Source organism: Schistocerca nitens, chromosome 2 (genome assembly GCF_023898315.1).
Source record: "Schistocerca nitens isolate TAMUIC-IGC-003100 chromosome 2, iqSchNite1.1, whole genome shotgun sequence".
NCBI lineage: Eukaryota > Metazoa > Arthropoda > Insecta > Orthoptera > Acrididae > Schistocerca > Schistocerca nitens.
The window spans coordinates 635392364-635405259 of NC_064615.1; the positions used below are offsets into that span (position 1 = coordinate 635392364).

The 12896-nt window shown below is 44.3% G+C and overlaps 1 pseudogene; it reads left to right on the forward strand.

Annotated features, from left to right (window-relative positions):
• The first annotated feature begins 11911 nt into the window (after positions 1-11911).
• Positions 11912-12029, forward strand: LOC126238378 (5S ribosomal RNA; annotated as a pseudogene).
• The last annotated feature ends 867 nt before the right edge of the window (positions 12030-12896 follow it).

A 12896-nucleotide genomic window follows, 5' to 3' on the forward strand; every position in this document is an offset into this window, starting at 1 on the left:
CACAGACGATCCGAGAGTACTGTGGTGTAGTTACTGTCACTGCAGGAACAGCTCCATTTGCAAGAAGCCGTTGAAAAAGGACGAACGGGTCTCCATTTTGTGCAAAAGCACGAGAAAGATATGGTTTCTAGACAGTTACTTGTGTACATAATTACAAACGATATTTCTTTTAATTATAGGCTCTAACGTATACGAATAATGGGTTTGATCCTATGCTCATTTCGTTTATTAATTAGGGTCGGTTGAGAATAGGGGACGTTTTCGTTAAATTTTCAATAAAAGAGTGGACACGAAATCATCTCAGTATTCAAAAGTGCTAATAATGCACAGAGTAGTCGTAGTCACAGAATTATAATTTTTGAGCCCTACATTCATGAACCTAAGAAAACATCATAATATTCTGAGGTGACAGAAGTCATGAAATAGCTATAAGCACATTTACAGATGGCGGTATTATCGATTTCACAAGCTGTAAAATGACAGTGCATTGACGGAGCTGTCATTTGGACTCATTCATGTGAAAACGTTTCCGACGTGATTATGGCCACACAACGGGAGTTAACAGACTTTGAACGCGGAATGACAGACGCAGGGGTCATTCCGTTTCGGAAATCGTTAGGGAACTAAGAATTCCGACTTCCACAGCGTCAAGAATGTGCGGAGAATACCAAATTTCAGGCAATTTCAGGCATTGCCTCTCACAAGGACAACGCAGTGGCCGACGGACTACAGCTAACGATCGAGAGCAGCGGCGATTGCATAAAGTTGTCAGTGCTAATAGACAAGCAACGCTGCGTGAATTAGCCGGAAAAATGAATGTGGGACGTACGCCGAATGTGTCCTTTAGGACAGTGCAGTGTAATTTGGCATTAGTGGGCTAGGGGAACAGACGACCGACGCGAATGCCTTTGCTTACAGTGCGATATCGTCTCCAGCGTCTCTCCTGGGCTCGTGATCATATCGATTGAGCTCTAGGCGACCGTAGAACCGTGGGCTGGTCGGACGATTCCCGATTTCTGTTGATAGGAGCTGATGGTAGGGTTCGAGCGTGGTGCGCATCTCTCGAAGACATGGATCCTAGTCAACAAGGCACTGTGCAAGCCAGCGGTAGCTACATAACGGTATGGGCTGTGTTTACATGGAATAGTCTGGGTTCTCTAGGCGAGATGTACCGATCGTGGACTGGAAATGTAGTGGTCGACTACTTCATGTTCGCAAACAAGAATGGAATTTTTTGGGTGACAATGCAGCATGTCACCGGGCCAGAGTCGTTCGTGATTCAGGACAATTAAAGCGAATGGTTTGGCCACCCATATCGCCCGATATGGTTCAAATGGCTCTGAGCACTATGGGACTTAACAGCTGAGGTCATCAGTCCCATAGAACGTAGAACTACTTAAACCTAACTAACCCAAGGACATCACACACAGCCATGCCCGAGGCAGGAGTCGAACCGGCGACCGTAGCAGTCGGGCGGTTCCGGACTGAAGCGACTAGAACCGCTCGGCCACAACAGCCGGCCGCCCGATATGAATCGCATCCAACATTTATTGGATATAATCGAGAGGTCACTTCGTGCAGAAAGTCCTGCACCGGCAACACCAGCAATTGTGGATGGCTGTAGAAGCAACATGGTTCTGTATTTCTGCAGGAACCTTCCAACGACTTGTGGAGTCCAAGCCACGTCAAGTTGCTGAACTATACAGGGCAAAAGAAGATTCGACACTATATTAGGAAGTAGCCCATAACGTTTGCCACCTCCGTGTATTTACAGCAACTCCAGTTAATCACTAATACGTAGGACAGGAGGATCACAAGCTTCGAAGCCGCCGACTCCAAGGGATTTTCCTCGAAATCTTCCTAAGTGCACTCACAATAATTGGTGACAACGGGCTTTACATGGCAACTTCATGTGTCTACTCGTAGTACCGCTCATTGAATAAAACGTAAGTGGAAGTCAAAACATGTCGATATTAGAAACATTGATTCAGCGTCAAACCTCAATCAGCCTTTACAAACCGGACAGAGGAACACGAGTGAAGAGAAGGACCACATCAGAGCTTACCAGAATATCAGTCATTCAAACGCATTGCCTCTAATGAGCGTAAGTAATCCCACGATTAGTTAATTTGGTGCTCACACCGACCTACTATAGGCTTCAACGGAGTAGCAATATGTTTTTCTACACGATTTATCGAACCGCCAATGTTATTCTCAACTGGACGAAGGGAAACCCCTTCCTTGTGGACCTTAGGTAGACCATATAATCTGAGGAGAACAGCACAATGAGAATTAAGACTATTTATAGCCTCCTCCGATAAGAAAATTTCCATTAGGACGCTGTGAGTTCTTCCGTCAACACTTTTTTGGGGTCATCACCGATCCTGTGGTACTTCGAATCAGACAGGAAACACTGCATCTTTTGAACGTAATCCTGCTTCACAAAAATGACAGTAGCATTGTCCTTGTCCGCATGACCCTCTCGAGTGTTGTGATGTTACACTTGTGTGGAAGTGCTCCAGTTAACACACGACATGCCTCCCTCCTAACCTCCTGTGCAACATCAAGAGGTAGTTTAAAAACAGTCTGTTCAACAGAACTAATAAAAACACCGATGCCAAATGCTTGAGAGTCGTGAAAAATTTAAACTTTTTCCTAGCAAGGACAAAGCTGCTTCGTCAAGAGATCTCTCCGTGAGAATTATCACAGAACGTTGAGATACAGTATTAGTCTTCTGAGCCGCGGAAATGTCCAAACTTCGTCAAATGCCGGGCAGTTACAGAATGAAATTCCCAGTCAGACTGCGACCACGATGCACCGTCCAGCCAGCCACAAGATAAAGCCGAAATTTTGAAGCAATCATTAAATGGAGCCGAAACAATTCCTTCGAAACAAAATCCAACTGTCGACGAGTGTAATGGATCCTTTCACGAACAAGAGCAACGCCAGCGCGTTGATTGATGTGATTGGTGGCGGGAGAATTAGTACGATAGACAACGTTGGCAAACGTTTGAACAATAGTTTGATCACGAAACCTCAGCAAAAATGACAATGCACATTGCAGTCTTACTCTACTTGTAACGCCGGAAATGCATATCCTCCTATTTCCATCTGCTGCACTATACATTTTTTTCCTTATTTTGTTACCTGAAGATGTGACATTTCTGTGTCTTTATATATTGTAATTGTTTTACTGTTTGTATATAGATATATTTATGCATTTATGTTGGTTTGTTTTGTGAATATTACTTGTATTTATACGCTGGGTCTGGGCCAGGGAAAACTATGCTATCGAACGAATACATCGATAGGTCGTGTGGAGAACGAAAGTGTTTAGGATCTTTGGTAGTGTTAACTCTGCCGCGTGGAGCGCGGGCAGAAAGAGTCTGGCTGGGGTAGTGCAGTGGAGCAGGTGTGTTGTGTGACGCTCCCGCGAGTTGCCGCGCGTTCGGGGTTGGACAGCATGTAATTGCACTCGACTGGCTATAATAGTTTCTAGCACGGTGTCGCGGACGGGAAGCATTAGCTGGCGCACATCAAGAGCCCGTTTCGCCTGGTGACCGTGTCGAGAATAAGGCGCGCCAGCATCCAGCTTCTGCAACAGCGACGGCCGACAATGAGTGACTGTCGCCACCTCCTCGATCGACGACTTCAAACCTTCAATCAACCAACAAGGAAGACTAAAAGCACGTAAAGTTTCAGAACTGTATGGCAGACCTCAGCTTTTAAAATTGTTGCATCACAAAATTACAGCAACTTAGCATGAAACTTTGTTGCTCATTGTCCCAATTGCATTGCCAAGCAGGGTCCCTTCCTTTTCCGAAATGAACCCGAGTGTCGCTGAAATTCAAACGCCAGCATCATTCGATTTCACTGCTTTAATTTCAAAGTTCAGTTAAGGTATACATAGCTGGCTACAATATTTAGATTACACGAGCACAAATTAAGAGTGCGAGTTTTGTTAGCAAATTTTAGCTTACCTGTGACTGCAGCTCAGCTTGGTACGTACTAAATTTTACTGTTGTTAATTGTTCAGAATCATTTAATTCAAGTTCGAAGTTAAATCTCTTATTTCTAAATTGCGTAGATTCAAGTAGCTTTTGAAATGATTGTTGAGGTAGCCCAAGACTAGCTGTATTTTACTGAGTTTCGATATGCTTCAGAAACCAAGTTCACTATTAATTTCAGTCACTAAATTAACTTTCAATTTTCCGGTTTTATTAATTCTTTTGCTAAATTAAATCAGAGTGTAGCGAAATTTATTACTTCTGACAAACTTTCAGTTTTCACACTACACGTGTCAACCTTCAGTTGCCACGCTTCTAGTGCTAATTATATGTGTAATAACCTTTCTTTTTCAGTTACTATAGTAATTTTCCTTAGGACTGGCGACCGTAATTTCCCCCAAATCTCAAGTATCTAATTACCGCTAGTTAATTGTTGACGTAAAGGCGGCACATTTACTTTCTTTATTAACTTTATCCCTTTTCAAAATTAATTCCCACCAGTTTCATTTGCATTTTTCCTTTCATTAAGATGTAGCCATTTCCTCCCTCTTTACCGACAAATTAACTTCGGTGGCGATTGCTTTTTCCAAATTTCCATTAGGTACACGCGGTTTAATTTTTCACTGTCATTAAGGTCGATAAGAGAGGGGGAGGTTACATACTGCTGCGATGTTTATCCAACTTCCGTAAGCATTTTCTGCCAGTAGAGGCAGACTATTTGAAACCTGAGCTTTTCCCGGCCTATACGACGTTAAAGTAACTTGACAGGAATGCAGCCGGGTGATGTCGTCGGCAACCACCAGGCTTGTCTGTTATTCTGTATCGTATCCATTGATGTGACCACGTCACACAATTTCTCTCTTCTATTAGTGGTCCAGGCTCGGAGCAGCTCCTCCTCAGTCTTCAAGGTGTCTTCAGAGAATGGATAGGTATTGTAAAGCTGCTTATAATTTTGCGGGGTTATTTGTATGTCGTCATTAAGCTAGCTTTTTATTCCTTCCGACAGCCTCTAGGGATGAGTTTCCGAGCTACTCGCCTGCTGAGCTGTATAAATATGTCATAGGAGCTAGAGGCTGGAGGCGGCTCATCAATCTCGGCATCCAGTTCTTATGTGAAAAACCTCTAAAGTGTCTTCTTGAAGATGAACTGCCTTTTAAATGAGACGGTATCTAGACACTATACAGTTTTTACGGTCATTGTGATGGGTGTATGTTGAGCCCTTGGTAGCAAGTCTTCTACCGACTGAACTGACTCCTGAGCTATTATACCTTTGCAAATATGTTGTCCGGATTGTGCCCACGTTCCCTTCGACCAGTGCTGAAAGAGGCTAGTAATATTGTGTTTTTTATAAGCTTGTGTCTGGTTTTCTTTGCACACATTCGACTTTTTTCTTACAGAAATCTGTCTCTTGCTAGGCTTGTGGTGCGCTGTGGCTTGGTTTTGAAAGTTACTTGGCTCTCTGAGCCTGAAATCTGCCTCAGATGGCTTGTAGATGAGGGTCACTACGCATGTCTTCAATTCGATTGTTAAAATTTCTGTATTATCTTTATGCGTCATCGCCACTAATTGAGCCATAAGGCTAGGCTTCAACACTAATGCCCTCTCCTATTGTTCATGGGGTGTTTATAAAGCCAGTATCATGTTTTTGATTTATTGGTCTTTGTCTAGTGTATCCTCTATGGGTTTCCTGCAAGATAAAAATATCGCATTTGCATTTGCTGCACGTGTCACACAGATAAAGTTCTTTATTTGCAGATAGACCTTAATTGTTAACTGAATTCATTCTTAAGGCTGGTTTTGAAAAGGTCCTTTTGTTCACATTTACGTTTCTCCTTGGTGTACTGGTTTAACGTGACCAGCCGACTGCCTGCCGTTTCCAGGAACGCTCGATCTTTATTCGATCTTCTAGGAGCCTCTTTCTGCTTCCCTAGAAGGTACCTTGAGCAGTTTCCCACTTCGACTCTTTATATACAAGGTGCCTTAAGGAGTATTTATGAAGTGTCACAATGGAAAACGATTTAAGTGCCATTCTTGAAAAAAACACGCTTTCAGTACGAGTACTGTTGTGTTCCCCATACCCCGTCGCGTGTCCCTAGACTTGTTTCAAGTGGCAAATCATGGAGAAAATGTTCCAAACATTCATCATCAGGTGGCGCACTGTCTTTGTGCCAAGCAGTGCGTACCAAATTAAGTTCGAGATACCACGCCTCGTGGTATCCTCCATTAGCCTGGGATGGAAAGGATAACACACATTTCAGGTGTGTGCGTACAGCCTCTTGAGCAGCAACAGAGATTTTACAGTTATTGAAAAATAAAGAAAGACAAGCACGGCCGCTGTTTCTTAAGATCTGCACAAGATAGGTGGATCAACTAAAGCTATGAACCAATTCCACGTAATTTCAATGGATAGAACTGACTGCTTTGACTTTAAAAACGCTGGTGAAACCCTGTTGTCAATGAAGGCATCTAAGATCTTCAAATGCAATACGATCAGCGTATCTGATACATATCCATCTCAAACAGCTATTAAATATTCCTTTGTGGAATAAAAGAATGGAAAAATGTCAATGAATTCAAAAGAGGAAAGACAACGGCAGTGTATGTCATACCATACTGCATCAGTTGCAAAACCGAAATACTCGTATATGTTGACGTGTGAAATGATTAGTTTTCTTTGAAAGTGTCACCCAACATATTTTAGAATATTTTTATGTTCATTTCTCTTGACCAAGTAATTGTTCACTGACCCTGCATCGCAGTCAAAATTCAGTACTACTAGTGACTGTTCCTTTGCTGATTTCTGATCACTTGTGTCCTTAATACGAGGAAGGGACTGCACGGTTGGGAGCCTACGAGCTGGGTAGCAAAAGATGCAAGTTAAAATATCGCATTTACATTTGTTGCACATGTCACAGAAAAAATTAAGAGGAGTTGGCTGCAAGAAAACGTTCAGAATCCGAGGTGAAGTCACAGCCTGAGGTAGACAGACAGGCATTCCATTCCCTCATCGCCCACTCCAGGCTGCTGCCAAAAAACCACAGCATTATTCGCAAAAACCTTTTAGCAAGATAAGAGATCTCTAGCCAGGTGTCTCTTTCCAGAAGCTCCTGACTGAATCTTCGTTATCTCAACAGCGACGTTTGGTTTAAATTTTCTGAATCCATTTTACTGGTTGGTTCTTACTGTTTTTTTCCCATAGCGCGTGCAGTTTCACGGACGTATTCACACGTCAGCTGTCTCGCAGGTCTGTTTCAAAATTTTACCAAGTAGTAGAAGAGATTTTCTGCCTTCATCGCTACCTAGGAGAACTACTGGTTGGAAATAGCAGAGCAAGGGATTGTTTAACGTCTTTACTTGGAGTTCACTGTATGGAACTCGCAATGTCTGTCGCTATTGGCCAGCGAGTTCCTGCTCTGGCGAAAAGCGGCCACATTGCAGAGCATTCAGAAAGAGAACCCTTAACGGTAGGCAATGAAAGAGTACACTTCACTTAAGGTAATTTTAGAGGAGTCTTCACCGTGGGAGATTGAGGAGTAAGCAGTTCTCGTTAGGGTTTTAGAGAGTCATAAATTCATGTTAGGAGTTTGAAGAGTAATGTCAGTAGCTGCTGAACGACCGATGAGGTGAGCCTTGCGGTCACAGAGAAGGATGTTTAATCTTGAGCTCTGAGGCCAGAAATAGAGCTTAACTCTAGGCATACAGCTGCTACTGCTGCTGGCTTCTGCATGATGCTATTAGTAAGGTAGGATGCGTCAACATTGTCACTACTGATTCACAAGGGATATGATATTAGTTCACACTAATCAGGAACCAGTTATTCAGTTGTAATATTTCGCAGCCAGCAAGTTTGCCGTCAGTATGTGCTTTGACGATTTCACTGCTGTTAGATCCTATTTACTAACCATGCTTACAGTCATTGTTCCTCTTCGTCTACTATCCATATTACTTTGCATTTAAGTACTCAATCACCTGCACCAAGATACAGTTCATCATTAGAACCTCTTGTCGATATATTTAATTTTCACTTATATATCTTAATGAGTCAATCACGCGTTTTATTTTTCCATAATAAATCTGATTTTTTATAGTGACCACATTTTTCTGTTATAGATTATATGATCCCTCCTCTCATTAATATGTCTCTGTGTATGGCGTGGTACCCAAATTATCTTGTTTGCTTGCGCCACCCCTATTTATTATCATTCAGTAACACATTTACATTGTTTGATATGACTATTTATTTAAGTAACTTGAATGATCATACGGGGTGTTCCCCTCTTTTTAGGTCATCAGTCACCAGAGATCGGACTTAAGTATCATAAGAGTATGAGAAGGAACGGACACCGCACAGACGATATTGCCATTTCTTCGCCGACAGCGTAGTGAGTTTCACAGTAAACTTTCCAACATCTGATCTCAAGAAAGTACTTGTGTAAGATGTAGAAGTCAATGCTGAAAGATTTGTACCCTTGAATTTCCTTTTGTCATTCTCTTGTAAAAAATTTAAAAGAAATGGGAAAGTTATCTTCACTACTATTCTACTAGTTAAAATACACTACACGCCATTACAATTGCTACACCAGGAAGAAATGCAGATGATAAACGGATATTCATAGGTCAAATACATTATATTAGAACTGACATGTGATTTCATTTTCACACAGTTTGGATGTATATATCTTGAGAAATCAGTACCGAGAACAACCACCTCTGGCCGTAATAACGGCCTTGATACGCCTGGGCATGGAGTCAAACAGAGCCTGGATGGCGTGTACAGGTACAGCTGCCCATTCAGCTGCAACACGATACCACAGTTCATCAAGAGTAGTGACTGGCGTATTGTGACGAGCCAGTTGCTCGGCCACCATTGACCAGACGTTTTCAGTTGGTGAGACATCTGGAGGAGAATGTGCTGGCCAGGGCAGCAGTCGAACATTTTATGTATCCAGAAAGGCCCGTACAGGACCTGCAACATGCGGTCGTGCATTATCCTGCTGAAATGTATGGTTTCGCAGGGATCGAATGAAGGGTAGAGCCACGGGTAGCAACACATCTGAAATGTAACGTCCACTGTTCAAAGTGGAGTCAATCCGAACAATAGGTGACAAAGACGTGTAACCAATGCCACCACATACCATCACGCCGGGTGATACGCCAGTATGGCGATGACGAATACACGCTTCCAATGTGCGTTCACCGCGATGCCGCCAAACACGGATGCGACGTTTTGCCATTCGAGCACCCAGGTTCGTCGTTGAGTACACCATCGCAGGCGCTCCTGTCTGTGATGCAGCGTCAAGAGTATCCGTAGCCATGGTCTCCGAGCTGATAGTCGATGCTGCTGCAAACGTCGTCGAACTGTTCGTGCAGATGGTTGTTGTCTTGCAAACGTTCCCATCTGTTGAATCAGGGATCGAAACGTGGCTGCACGATCCGTTACAGCCATGCGGATAAGATGCCTGTCATCTCGACTGCTAGTGATACGAGGCCGTTGGGATCCAACACGGCGTTCCGTATTACCCTTCTGAACGCACCGATTCCATATTCTGCTAACAGTCATTGGATCTCGACCAACGCGAGCAGCAATGTCGCGATACGATAAACCACAATCGTGATAGGCTACAATCCGACCTTTATCAAAGTCAGAAACGTGATGGTAGGCATTTCTCCTCCTTACACGAGGCATCACAACAACGTTTCACCAGGGAACGCCGGTCAACTGCTGTTTGTGTATGAGAAATCGGTTGGAAACTTTCCTCATGTCAGCACGTTGTAGGTGTCGCCACCGGCGCCAACCTTGTGTGAATGCTCTGAAAAAGTAATCATTTGCATATCACAACATCTTCTTCCTGTCGGTTAAATTTCGATTCTGTAGCACGTCATCTTCGTGGTGTAGTAATTTTAATGGCCTGTAGTGTATTACCACTGGACTTCTGTAATTCTTATCAGGAATAAAATTTTGTTCCTCTGCATGTTCCATTTTCAAGTGTAATAATGTTGATAGAGAGAGTGGCCGGGAATCATACCTATAGGAGGAGCTTACTTCAGTACATGTTCGTTAAGGTCACTAATTGTGGAAGTTTTCTTTTAATTCAGATAACTCATCTAATTAACGTATTTTTTTTTTCATTACCTTGCTGCCATGTGCCTTCAATGCATACCTAGTAAAAGTACCTTATGCAGCTACTTATGTACTTTCCACCTATGCTCTTAAGACGTCCACATGTTCAAGATACATGTGTCCTTTTCGTATTTCATCATCTTCTGGAGCTGTTGCAAATAAAATACTGTAAAAGCAAGTACGTAGCTCAGGCGAAAATAAGAATGAACTGTAATAGTAGTTACAGTGCTCCAAGTGTGTGTTTCATCTCGACTTTAAGAGCGTTGTCTTACATTTGATCCGTATTAACTGTAGTGGACAATTCTTCGAACAATGAGAGAGGGAGGTAAGCAGTAACTTCGGTCCGAGACGTTTGTGTCTGGGTTGAAGGCTGCCTCCGCACGCCAGGAATAAGCCGGGGCGGCTTCCCCCGCGTACCTGCGCTGACAATTACGGCCCGTAATAAGGGAGTGCAGTGGCAGCAGCGGCAGTAGCGAGCTAACGAGACGCCGACGCGGCGCTCACCCAGCGCTTTGCCGGCGCCGTCGCTGCTGGAATAAAACATCTTCTCCGGATTTCCTATATAGGTTTATCAGCCCCAACCAACACTTTTGTGCTGTTCCTCCTTCTGAAAACAGCCATTGTCAGGATCTTATATTTTATCGACAGTGCTCTGTTCTGTCACAATGCTGCCCCTCCTGCGTCCCCCACACCACGGCATCCTGTTTCTTTTTCCTCCCCGGCTCCCAGTTTTCTCATTCTTTTATTCGTCCTTTTCGCGTTTTTCAGCCGCTAATACCTTTCCGATAGGACGGTATTTGCATGGGAAGCTCGTAGCCGCGCGGCCTGACAAAAGACAGCCGAGGGGGCGGCCGGGCGCCGGAAACGGCAGAGACATCTCCCGGCGACGCCACAAAGCTGCGCCGCCCGGCGCCTGGCGGGGTTCCACTGTTTCGCGTCCCCCGCGCCACGGGTTCGCCGCCCTTATGACGTCACGCGGGCGGCCGGAAACCTAGCGGCGCTCTGGAGGCGCAATTAAGAGGCGATCATTCAGTAGAGCACTTTTACGTGGTGTTACTCTGATCTCATTAGTTAGCCCTCTCCAGTAATTGGCAATGGTGAGCGATGTGCCTGACGCCGAACCTTTCCATCAGCGAAAAGCCAGGTTTGTAATCTGAATTACTCGTCACCAGAGTGATGCTATAAGCATTTCCGATACAGAGATCTGCTTCTTACAAAAAGTAACCTCTAAATTGTCTCCATTTTAAGTTTGAAGATAGGAACTTTGGTAGTCCAAATGAGAAATATATAACTTGAATGAAATCGTTTTGGAGGTCAGGTCGCATCATCCTGAATCACTGAAATATTACAAAAGCATGTTTCGACCGTCGTTTGCAATTGTCTTCCTCAGGATGACTAAAGTGCAGGGTTTTAGAAATATTCTTTCCTTTACGGGATGTATCATAATCAATGGCGTAAACGCATACAGTTGAAAGTACACAATGCTAGAAGCAAAAAAGTCTCAGTAAGCATAGGTCCAAAACGAAGCGTTTGCGACTTTGTGGTTACCAGCCACCACTGATGAGGTTCTGTTAAAACACCGCATGATGGTCTTTGGTGTGGTCTTTGTTTATATTTTCGATATGTAGAGTTGTAAACAGAGTGGATATGACAATACAGCATACAGTCAGAGTGCCACTCAGGTCAGTCGTTTGCGGAGTGTCAGTTGTGTTCTGCGAGTGTTGCTGGTACCACGACGGAACATTAGAGTAACAAGTACTATGCGGACATATATTTCGCATACGGCAACGGCCCTGCCGCAGTGAATACACCGGTTCCCGTCAGATCACCGCAGTTAAGCGCTGCTGGGCGGGGCCGGCACTTGGATGGGTGACCATCCGGGCTGCCATGCGCTGTTGTCATTTTTCGGGGTGCACTCAGCCTCGTGATGCCAATTGAGGACCTGCTGGACCGAATAGTAGCGGCTCCGGTCACACAAAATCATTATAACGACCGGGAGAGCGGTGTGCTGACCAAACGCTCCTACTACCCGCATCCTCAGCTGAGGATGACACGGCGGTCGGATGATCCTGTTGGGCCACTTGTGGCCTGAAGACGGAGTGCTTTTTTTATTTCGTATATGGTAGGGCTAATGGCAATTTAAGGGAGGCTGCACGCTTGCGCCAAAGAGCACACCCTGTCCAGTGTCGAACGTTTACAAAGTTGCACCAACGCCCCTAACAAACTGGGAGCTTGGCACATGCTGCAGGAGTGGGAAGGCCTGCACTAATTACGCTTGTGCTTGAAGATGTGGTCCTGGAATCTGGACAAGGAGACTTGCCACAAAAGTGGGCACAGTAGTGTTTGCAGAATGATGCATCACAGTGCAACGTACCACTCCCACCTCCAACGGGTTCAGTGCCTTAGTGAGGCGGACTTTGGCCCTAGACTAACATTCTGTCAGTGGGTGAAGCAAGATGTAAGCAATCGTAAGTTTGACAATAACATTTTACTTACAGATGAAGCAGGGATCACTTGTAATGGTGTGTTTAACTATCTCATCTCTCACGTTTGGAGTTATCTAAGCTCCAACCCACTCGCTGTGCATGAGTCTCCACATCAGCGACGTTCATCATTGAATGTCCGGTTAGGGGTACCAGGTGATCGTCTTATTGGGTTGTACATGTTACCACAGAAACTCAGTGGATGGAATTGACTTCTGTTTCTGCGAGATCGACTGGCAGGATTGCTTGAGGATGTTCTCTTAGGGCAACGCCAGAGGATCGCAA